Source organism: Triticum urartu, chromosome 1A (assembly GCF_056163025.1).
Source record: "Triticum urartu cultivar PI428250 chromosome 1A, HENAU_Tu73, whole genome shotgun sequence".
Classification (NCBI taxonomy): Eukaryota; Viridiplantae; Streptophyta; class Magnoliopsida; order Poales; family Poaceae; genus Triticum; species Triticum urartu.
The window spans coordinates 232,360,392-232,371,212 of record NC_141873.1 but is presented as its reverse complement, the minus strand read 5'-3'; the positions used below and the strand labels follow the sequence as shown (position 1 = coordinate 232,371,212).

The window sequence follows — 10,821 nt, the reverse complement described above, 5'->3', positions numbered from 1 at the left end:
GCCGGATGGATGAAGTGGCGCCAAGCTTCTGGCATTCTCTGTGACAAGAGAGTGCCACAAAAGCTAAAAGGCAAGTTCTACAGGACGGCGGTTCGACCCGCAATGTTGTATGGCGCTGAGTGTTGGCTGACTAAAAGGCGACATGTTCAACAGTTAGGTGTGGCGGAGATGCGTATGTTGAGATGGATGTGTGGCCACACGAGGAAGGATCGAGTTCGGAATGATGATATACGAGATATAGTTGGGGTAGCACCATTTGAAGTGAAGCTTGTCCAACATCGTCTGAGATGGTTTGGGCATATTCAGCGCAGGCCTCCAGAAGCTCCGGTGCATAGTGGACGACTAAAGCGTGCGGAGAATGTCAAGAGAGGGCGGGATAGACCGAATTTGACATGGGAGGAGTCCGTTAAGAGAGACCTGAAGGATTGGAGTATCACCAAAGAGCTAGCTATGGACAGGGGTGCGTGGAAGCTTGCTATCCATGTGCCAGAGCCATGAGTTGGTTGCGAGATCTTATGGGTTTCACCTCTAGCCTACCCCAACTTATTTGGGACTAAAGGCTTTGTTGTTGTTGTTGATTTAATTTCCATTGATTTCTTGCAGCACGGTTTATACTCTTAAGATGTTGGAGTATGTATAATTTTTTTGTACATATGGCTACCAATCCATATTCATGTTGCCTTGAGCATCTTACTATACTCATGTGATTCAGAGAATTTACCCTGGCCTCATGATGCAGTATGCATGTTTATATACACAATGAGCCTCGAGATGGATGGTCGTCTCAACTCCATGATGTATTTCGTTTTGTTATATATCTTAGTTGCCAAATGATTTCAAAAGTCAACAATCTCTTCCCACTTTTGTTGAAGGGCAAGATGAACTTTACCCATGTATTCCTTGATAGAGGTTTTGGCATTCACCCAAAATATCAAGGTGATATGTATGTGACTTTTGTGGATGACTTCAACCTTCAAAGCTATTGCGTTTTGCTAGCCTTGGAGATCTTTTGATGAACTTGTCCTTAGCATATTGGATAAGGTAAGGTTGATTTTCCCCCAACCTCCTGGGGTAGGATCTTCATGTGCTTGCATAAAGTTATATATGGGAGTGATGTAGATGAACGTCCCTCCCGCGTGCCACGGGGTACCCAGAACAAATTTCCATTTCCACGTCTCACAAGTCCTACATATTAGGAGATGTTTGGGTCGAATATTCTCCCAACATCTGTGGAGAATATTTTTCTGAAGACATGCTAATTACTATAGGAGATTCAGGGTAAAACTTGCCCCTGCACTCTTTTCAATATTCTCCCATAAACTTGCATATTAATTTACTCTTAGTGGAGTTGCATCCATTTGGGGTTGTTGAAAACTTTTTGAGCATGGTGGTGCTCTTTTATGACACCACCTTCATGGCGCTAGTATCCCCTTTGGGCCCATCATGGAAGTAACCAACAATATTCAAGCATAGAGATCATCATGGAGCACACATTTGTTCCTCAAAATTGATAGGAATGAGTTATTCTCATATTTGTGTTTCATTTTGTTTTGCCTTTTATTAAATAGCATTTTACTTCGTGATGGGCAACTATGTCATTCTTTATGTTCGACCCGTTGTTATAACCATTAAAAATGATTTTTATGTCATAATTTATACTCGTAAATTATTGGAGTAAAATTGCTATACTTTATCACATGGTTTAAACTCATGAGATTTTGGAGTAAATTTTATTTATATGACACAATCTATACTCACGTTATCTCAGAGTTTGTTTGATGATTTTTCTGCAGAGTTTGTTTGATGATTTTTCCGCATCACATTTTAGACTCGTAAGTTGTTGGAGTAATATTTTCTTTATATATGCCATAGTTTATACTCACGAGGCATTGGAGTAGACTTTTATGTCATAGTTTTATACTCGTAAGTTTATTGGAGTGATAGATTTTTATGTCGCAGTTTAAACTCGTAAGTTGTTGGAGTAATATATTATTGGATTTTTAGACATAGTTTAGACTCATAAGTTTTTGGAGAATATTTGTTTTTATGCCACAGTTTATACTCATGAGGTATTGGAGTATGTTTGGTGTTTTTTTGCATCACAGTTTAGACTCGTAAGTTGTTGGAGTATATTTTTTTGGTTTTAAGACATAGTTTAGACTCATAAGTTTTTTGGAGAATATTTGTGTTTATGCCACAGTTTATACTCGTGATGTATTGGAGTATGTTTGGTGATTCACGGTTTAGACTCGTAAGTTGTTGGAGTATATTTTTTTGGTGCCCCAGTTTAGACTTGTAAGGGTATGGAGTATTTTTATTTTTATGTCACAATTTATACTCGTAAGTCGTTGGAGTATATTTTATTTTTTGCCCCAATTTATACTCATAAGGGTGTGGAGTAATTATGATGATTTTTATCACAGTTTATACTCGTAAGTCGTTGGAGTATTTTTTGTGTGCCCCAGTTTACACTCATGAGGGTATGGAGTAAGTATGATGATTTGATTTTCTTTTTTCATCACAGTTTATACTCATAAGTCATTGGAGTATTTTTTTTGTTATAAGACACAGTTTAGACTTATAAGTTATTGGAGTATATGTTTTTTAGGTACCCCAGTTTAGACTCGTGAGGGTATGGAGTGTATTTTTCTGTGTTCCTCAGTTTATACTCATGAGGGTATGGAGTATTTTTTTATCACAATTTAGACTCGTAAGTTTATTGGAGTGTATGTTTTTTATTTTTTTTAGATGCCATAGTTTAGTCTCATAAGTTTATTGGAGTATATGTTTTTTGGGTGCCCCAGTTTATACTCATGAGGGTATGGAGTTATATATATATATATATATATATATATATATATCTTTTGGTGAGCTTTTTTTCATCACAGTTTATACTCGTAAGTCGTTGGAGTTTTTTTTGTGCCCCACTTTATACTCATGAGGGTATGGAGTATGTTTGATTTTTTTCTGCATCACAGTTTATACTCATAAGTCATTGGAGTAAAAAAAAATGCGCCTCAGTTTATACTCATGAGGGTGTGGAGTATTTTTTTCTTTATGTGCCCCAGTTTATACTCTTAAGGGTATTTTTTTCTTTATGTGCCCCAGTTTATACTCTTAAGGGTACGGAGTACGCTTGATGATTTATTTTCTTAGCATCATAGTTTATACTCGTAAGTTGTTGGAGTAATCACTTTTTTGTGGTGTGTCCCAGTTTATACTCTTGTGGGTGTGGAGTACGCTTGATGATTTCTTTTCTTTGCATCACAGTTTATACTCGTAAGTTGCTGGAGTAATTTTTTGTGCCCCAGTTTAGACTCATGAGGGTATGGAGTAATTATGATGATTTGATTTTCTTCTTTTTTTCATCACAGTTTATACTCGTAAGTCGTTGGAGTCTTTTTTCTGTGTCACAATTTTCTTTAAATTAAGTGCACATAATGTTGCAACATTTGTATTGTGAGCATTAATGCAAAATATAAGTCATTTCTATTCAGATTCACTTGTCTTCTATGAAAACAAAATGATGATGATACAAGAACATTTGCTTCCCTGCGTCGTCATATTAAAAATGCACCTTGCAAAATAGGCATAACCATAATATAAAGAAACAATGGCCGTGTACATATTTTCCTTGATCAAGACTCAACAACCTTTTCTTATGTACTTCACTTGGGAAGAAACATTTCAACATGCTCTAAGATAACCAGTTACATACTTCACCCAGAAACAAACATTTCAGTGGGTTCTAAGATAACCGGTTATGTTGGAATGTCTCCTATAAACCTCGAAGCTCGCATAGGCATCCAATCATGCATACTTGATCTGGTCATGGTCTAGGTTGGACTTCTCCCACTGACTGATAGTGATGCTTTTGTCCTTGTTAAGACTTATGTTTGCAACCTTCTTTGCTAGTTTATCCAATGAAACCAAGTTGCCAAATTTTTGATTATGAACCTTGATACCTAGTCCATGCACATCGACGGGATTTCTGATACCCAAGTTATAGAACTTTAGTTTTGCGATGTCATTGCCAATGGCGGCACCCGCAAATTCAACTGTGTCATTGTCAAGGAAGTGACGGAGAAGTGGAGGGATAAAACTCCTAGACTGAGCCTGGTATAGCTGGTAAATTAGACAATGCTTGCCCACACAAAGCTGCAAGAGAGTAGCGCGTTGTGGCTCTTGATTGGAGAGAGCAACTTGTTTCTCAAGTGGAAGCTTCTTACGCTCTTTGTTGTGGACATATCTAGTGTATTCACAGTCAAGGGCAACAACACGCCACTTGGCGTGATTAAGATACTTTTTCCAGATGAACCTTATGAAGGCAACAACTGTTGAAGGGTTGCTAGCCACTTTGTATGAATTCTTATACCGCCTGTGACGCCCTTGATTCAATCACACACTAATCATACACGCAAATGTGTACGATCTCGAGATCAAGGACTCACGGGAAGATATCACAACATGACTCTAGACACAAATTAAAATAATACAAGCTTTATATTACAAGCCAGGGGCCTCAAGGGCTCGAATACACAAGAGTCGGCGGAAGCAACAATATCTGAGTACAGACACAAGTTAAACAATTCTGCCTTAAGAATGCTAACACAAAAGCAACAACGGTCGAAAAGGCAAGACCTCCTGCCTGGGAGCCTCCTAACTACTCCAAGTCGCCAGCGGCCATCACGTAGTAGTAGGCACCCTTGGGGTAGTAGTAGTCGTCAGTGGTATCGCCCGGCTCCTAGGATCCGTCATCTGGTCGCAACAACCGGGTATAGGGGAAAAAGAGGTAGCAAAGCAACCGTGAGTACTCATCCAAAGTACTCGCAAGACTTACATTAGATCTAAACTAAGTATGCATTTGTATCAAAGGAAATGGGATGTATCTGTGGACTAAACTACAAAATGCCATAAGAGAAGGGAAAAGCCTAGCCTATCGAAGACTAGCATCTTCCAGCATCTTGCAGCATATGGAAGAGTACAGATCAACATAATGTACAGTAGTAGTAGTGTTATCATCCTCGGCTAGAGATCCTTTCTCGACTCCCTGCGAGAAAGCAATCCCAGAGCCATACTATCCATTCCTCATAACCATTTCTCCTCTCAAGTATCCAATTCTAGTTGTATCGATCGGGATACAACTCCAAGTGTCCGTTACTGTAGGACAGGCTATCGATTGATGTTTTCTTCCCTGCAGGGGTGCACCAACTTACCCACCACGCTCGATTAACTCCGGCCGGACACACTTTCCTGGGTCTTGCCCGGCCTCGGCCAAACAATACGCCGCAACCCGACCTAGGCTTAATAGAGAGGTCAGCACGCCGGGCTAAACCTATGCCCCCAGGGGTCATGGACCATCGCCCCGAAAACTCCTGCATGTTGCGTGGGCGGCTGGTGAGCAGACCTAGCTACCTCCTTAAAAAAGGCAGGAGCTTACCAGTCCAACCCAGCGCGCGCCGCTCAGTCGCTGACGTCTATTAAGCTTTGGCTCATGCAGAACGCCCATACAATGCCCACGTGATGGTTAGTGCTATCAGGCCAGAGGCCCCTCGGATCAAATATCCAAATCATAGTGGATTAGGAACATGCGGTAACAAGCGGAGACTCACGAAAGATGTGACCCCGTCGCCCTATCTCGAGGACTTGCGGCAAGGGCTAAGAATGCCCGGCCATTCCTCGTAAGAATCTCGCGGGCACCTTCCAGGTCAACCCGACTCCACATCACTCACAATTAAGCTCGCGCGGGTACCCCTCGGGGCCGACCCGTCTTTAGTAACATGGTTCAGTGTAAAGTCATAGTAACCATAGTAACCGTGTGTCTAACACCAAGGGGAAAACCCGAGGAATCACCCCCGGTGAATTCCAATCGATGTAATCATCAAGGTGAACATAAGAGGATCCACCCTCGAGGTTCACACTTGAGGGGTTGCACGACAGAGCCGTGTCGGAAGTGGTTTAGGAGGAAATCACCCTCGATGACCACGACTGGATAGCTACACTATAGATATCTCATCAGGAGTGATGTATGAGGTTCCACCCTCAGCACTCGATGGTAACTCTGCAGAGTCGAGCAACAAAAGGGGCGTGAAGTGATGTGAGGTGTCGGGCTCTGGTCTTCGATCAGGTGGGGGTCACTGATGGATCAGTAACCAACCTATACTAAGTAGTTTAGGATAAGAAGGTAGGTAACAATAAGCAGGTTACAAAAGTAGGCCATGCATCAGAATAGGAGCAATCAATTACGGTAGCAAAATCTAATGCAAGCATGAGAGAATGGAATGGGCGATATCGGGATGATCAAAGGGGGGGCTTGCCTGGAAGCTCCGCTGAAAGGGAAGAAGGGTCGTCGTCGACGTAGTCGATCACAGGGGCAACATCGGTGTCGGGAATTACCGGAGAGAAGAGGGGGGAGAAACAATAAATATAAAGCAAACACAGCATCATAAATCATAACATGGTAATACGCGGTGTTAGGGGTGAACTAACGCGGTGCTAGACATTGCAGACGGAGAGGAAAAACATCCGTAGGTTTTTTTTGGCATCTGGCGTTTTCCGGACAGATGAAAAGAGAGGGGACGGTTCCATGCTCAGCATGCTCGGGGCATGTGATAGGTGAACGGATCGCGTATTCGGATCGTTGGATTTTTCTGAGCAACTTTGATATATAAAACTTTTTCATCTGACTTACGGTTTATTTTCTATTAATTTTCAAAGATTAAATGATTTCTTGAATTTAATTCTTTCTAATTCGAAAATAAAAACAGTGAATACCTTTTGTATACAACAACACCTACCCACTATGTATGACCGATGGGGCCAGGGGCTGGGTTGACTCAGTCAACAATTGACCGGTCAACCAATGAATAGTATAAGTGGGGCCTACTTGACATTGAAACAGACTTTAAATTAGGCTTTTTTAAGAAACAAGATAGGCCCACATGACATAGACTACATCTAGACCAAATCAATCAACTTAGTTAATTTAGGGGGATTAGCACTAATGGGGATTAGTTTCCTAATCTCAACAGGGGCCGACCCAGGTAGTAGTGGCCTAGGCGGCTACACACACCACACACACAAGGCGCACACACACACTGGCCATGGAGGAAAGCAACAACACCTAGCTAGAAAGCATCATGGAACAACAGCAGTAGCAGCGTAGAGAGCAGTAGCAGCGTAGAGCAGCAGCAGGAGAGCACAGGCGGCCAAGGCAGCGGAGCATAGAGCACCAGCAGTAAGCAGAGCAACTGCAACGACACAACAGCAATAGCAGGAGCTGCAGCACAACATCAATGGCAGTATGCGGAGAAGGGACCGCGGCGGTTGCGGGTGCTCGCCTTGGACGCGACCAGGGCGAGCGGCGGCCAGCGCTGGGCATGGCGGGGAGCAGCACGGGGCAGGCAGGCACGGCCAAACGCGGCCCAAGGCGAGGTAGGTCGCGCGGGCGACCCGAGCTTTGGCCATGGTGTCTGATGCGTGATGCCGGGCTGTACGGTGATGGATCGAGGTTGGGAGGAGGGGGAACCGGACGAGATTGTCAACGCGAGTTTGATGGCGAGGTTGGGAAGGCCGGAGATGGACCGGAGCAACGGGTGCGGCGACGACTGATGCCGACTACGATGGGGCTCGACGGACCTAGGCCTACGTTGCATATGCGAGTGAACGAAGAGGGGGAGGAGATGCACGAGCTCACCCCGGAGCTGGTGGCGTGCTCAGACACGTCAGGGGGGGCTGGAGGCGGCGGATCGAAGGCGAGGCCGAGGCGGACGCCGGCGGAGGGGATCAGTCGAGGCAACGTCAGCAATGGTCCCCGGCTCCGCCCTGGTATTGCAGGTGGTGTAGTCGATGTCGCCAGAGCTTCTGGATGTCCTCCCAGTCGCCAAGGAGACCGATGGCCACGAAGACGACAATGGCGCGGCGACGACAACATTCGGGTGGTGCGGCGGTGAGAGCTACGCGAGGGGGCGAGGGAGAAGATGGGCTAGGGTTAGTCAATGACGACGGGGAGGCCCTTATAGCTGCCATGGGGCTTCGGATGGCTGCCCCGTGGGATGAACAGGATGTTAGGGATGAGGCACTGGTGGGCTGGGCTATAGCAAGTGGGCCAATTGGATAGTGAGGTCTTGCCATTTTACTTTTATATTACTGCTTTTCTTTTTCTAAGAATGTATTCTATTTATTTGGGGAACTAGATGATTTTAGTAAATTATGAGACCTAGCACATAAATGCAATACAGTCGTATGATGACTCTCACAAAGTTTCAGATCACTTGCAAACTTATATATTTCGGCCTATATCTATTTGGCCTAATTAAATGTTGTTGACACTGTTTTAATTAGGTTATTATAAGGGCAGTTAAATAATTTTAAAAATGTTGGTTCACCACCAGCATTAACAATTTATTATTTGCCACATGATGGACATTTTTGTTTTCATGCTTGAGTAATTTGGAATTTCACTTAGAATTTGAATTAGAATTTGACTGGAATTACAAATGGGATATTGATCAAAGTAACTAAGCATTGTTATAGCAAAATGATTACCTTGATCTCAGGGATTACTGTAGCATGATTACCGGGGTGTTACACCGCCCTTGCTGATATGAAAAAAGGCGATCTGGATGATTGTTGTCGACACTCTTGGGGAATTGGATATGGACTTTGCCGACCTTAATATTGTGAAGGTTGACATGGCGAACATTTCTTTGCTGAGGTTGATGGCACACCGACTCCAATGAAGTCTGAGGGGAATCATATGCAATGGGTGTTGATGACGACAAAGGACATGACAATGTTGACGTTGGGTTCACATGACATGTTTCATAGCCATGGGAATTGGGGTACTTTTCTTGCATTCAAGGGGAAACTTGAGAACCGTCTCAGAGCATTATCTAATGGATTTATCAGCCAGCGGAAGAATAGGCTCTGAAGCATCAGCTTGACCTTTATTCTGAACCTTTGATGTCCTTCCATGAAGAAACGATGAGGAGGGAAATATAATCATGGTATTGCCCCCATTCATAGGTTGCTCATAGTGGAGTTTGTCCATTGTCTTCCCTTTTCCTTCTTTGTCTACCCTCATACTTATCCCAAACTTGAGTGGAGAGAAGACTTCCATTCCTTGGTCATGTTCAGTCGGTGATGCAGTCATATTATCCAGATGCTAATTTGTTGAAGTTGCACATGGACCAACTGGCACATCAAGCCAAATGTCTCCAATGCGGAGGCTCATTGACTGCGGCACCCGGCCTTCCATACCTTCAAACTAAATAAACCATATATTAGTTTTCTTCATCCTTTTTTCGTGTACACGTACATAATACTTTATGTTTCATGTACTATGGAAATTCATGTGTTGCAATCCTATGTTGGAATTCGAAGATGAGGGGAGAAATATGTCCCACCGGGCGTGCCAGAATCTAATGACGGGAAAATGGTGGGCGTGAAAATACACGTCCACGTCATTGATACAGAATAAAATTTGAATGCAAACAAATAAAAATAGAATCAAACATTGCAGGTACTTTATTTCTAGAACTCTTACATTTACCTAAAAATTCTGTTAATTACATCTCCGAAGAGAAAACCCCCGATTAAGAATTCCAACATATCTATTACATAGGATTGCATCACATTCCTATTACAACATACTACAAGAGAAATCCTCTTCGTGGTCGACGACGAACTCCTGGTTGGTGAGCTTGAAGTTTGGTTTCATGCAAATACTCCTCCATGATTTCATGTTTGACATGTTGGAGTACATTTTCCTAGCATGTTTAGTTGTGGTCAACCTCATTTATATGATGGTGCAGAATGATGGTTGATTTTAGCTAGGCATAATTTTATCCTACTTTGGCACATAGGGTATGTATATATATTTTTTTCTTTAGGAATTTGGTATGATATATTAGGTTTTGGTGGCATGGATATATGTGACATGCCAATTTTAATGAGTTCTGCATCATCACATTACTACTATCATTGCGCGACACTGATGTGGTGCCCGTGTTTAGCGTAACGGACAGAAGCTTTCTGACACAATCTTAATGCTTTTTATGGTGCGTGTGATATGTGCCATTTTTTTGCTGATTTTGACTTCATACGGTATCAAAACTAACAACGCGGTGCAATGATATGACACACACGTATAGCTTGATCCGTATGGAGTTTGTTCATGATATTTTTGTTTGTTTAAAGCCTATGTGGGCTACATGAGATATGCCTTATCATGCATTTTACTTGAACTTTGTATGCGTATGTGAGTGTGGAGTGAACTTATTTTTTATTAAGTTCCATTTTACCTGTATTACTACTAACACCGCGTAGCACTAAGATAATGCCCGCATGCAGCGTAACCAAGCAAAGGTTTGTGGAGCAATTATGGTATTGCATGAGTCATATTTTATCTATCGTTTTTGTTTATGTTTGTACCTTAAATGGTATTAGCACTAACCCCACATAGCATCATTTTGTTGGCGCTCGTGTGTAGCATAACCCAAGTAAAGTGAGTTTGTTATATCCATTTGTGATGATGCTAAAAGTTTAGTCTCTTATAGCATTGGAGCATCCCATGACATATTTTATTTTACTTTGGCCAAAATATGTGGCCCGGATATTTTGTTTAATTTTCTCTCACATGTATTACTACTAACACTTCATAGCATTAAGATAATGCCCGCGTGTATCGTAACCAAGTAAGATTGGTTTTTATGATCCAACATGTTTTTTAATCCATCTTGCATGATTTTGTTTTTTGGGTGTGTAACATGAACACATTTTATTAAGTTTTGCCTATTATTACTAACACCGAGTAGCATT

The 10,821-nt window shown here is 42.4% G+C and overlaps 1 long non-coding RNA gene across 1 annotated transcript; it reads right to left on the bottom strand.

The window, feature by feature from the left end:
- Positions 1 to 4,458: 4,458 nt before the first annotated feature.
- LOC125520221 (uncharacterized) lies at positions 4,459 to 8,182 on the bottom strand. The gene is made up of 2 exons (XR_007288558.2): positions 7,697 to 8,182; positions 4,459 to 4,758 (listed from the first exon to the last, which is right to left on the bottom strand). It is a non-coding gene; the product is annotated as an uncharacterized LOC125520221 (long non-coding RNA).
- Between the last annotated feature and the right edge of the window lie 2,639 nt (positions 8,183 to 10,821).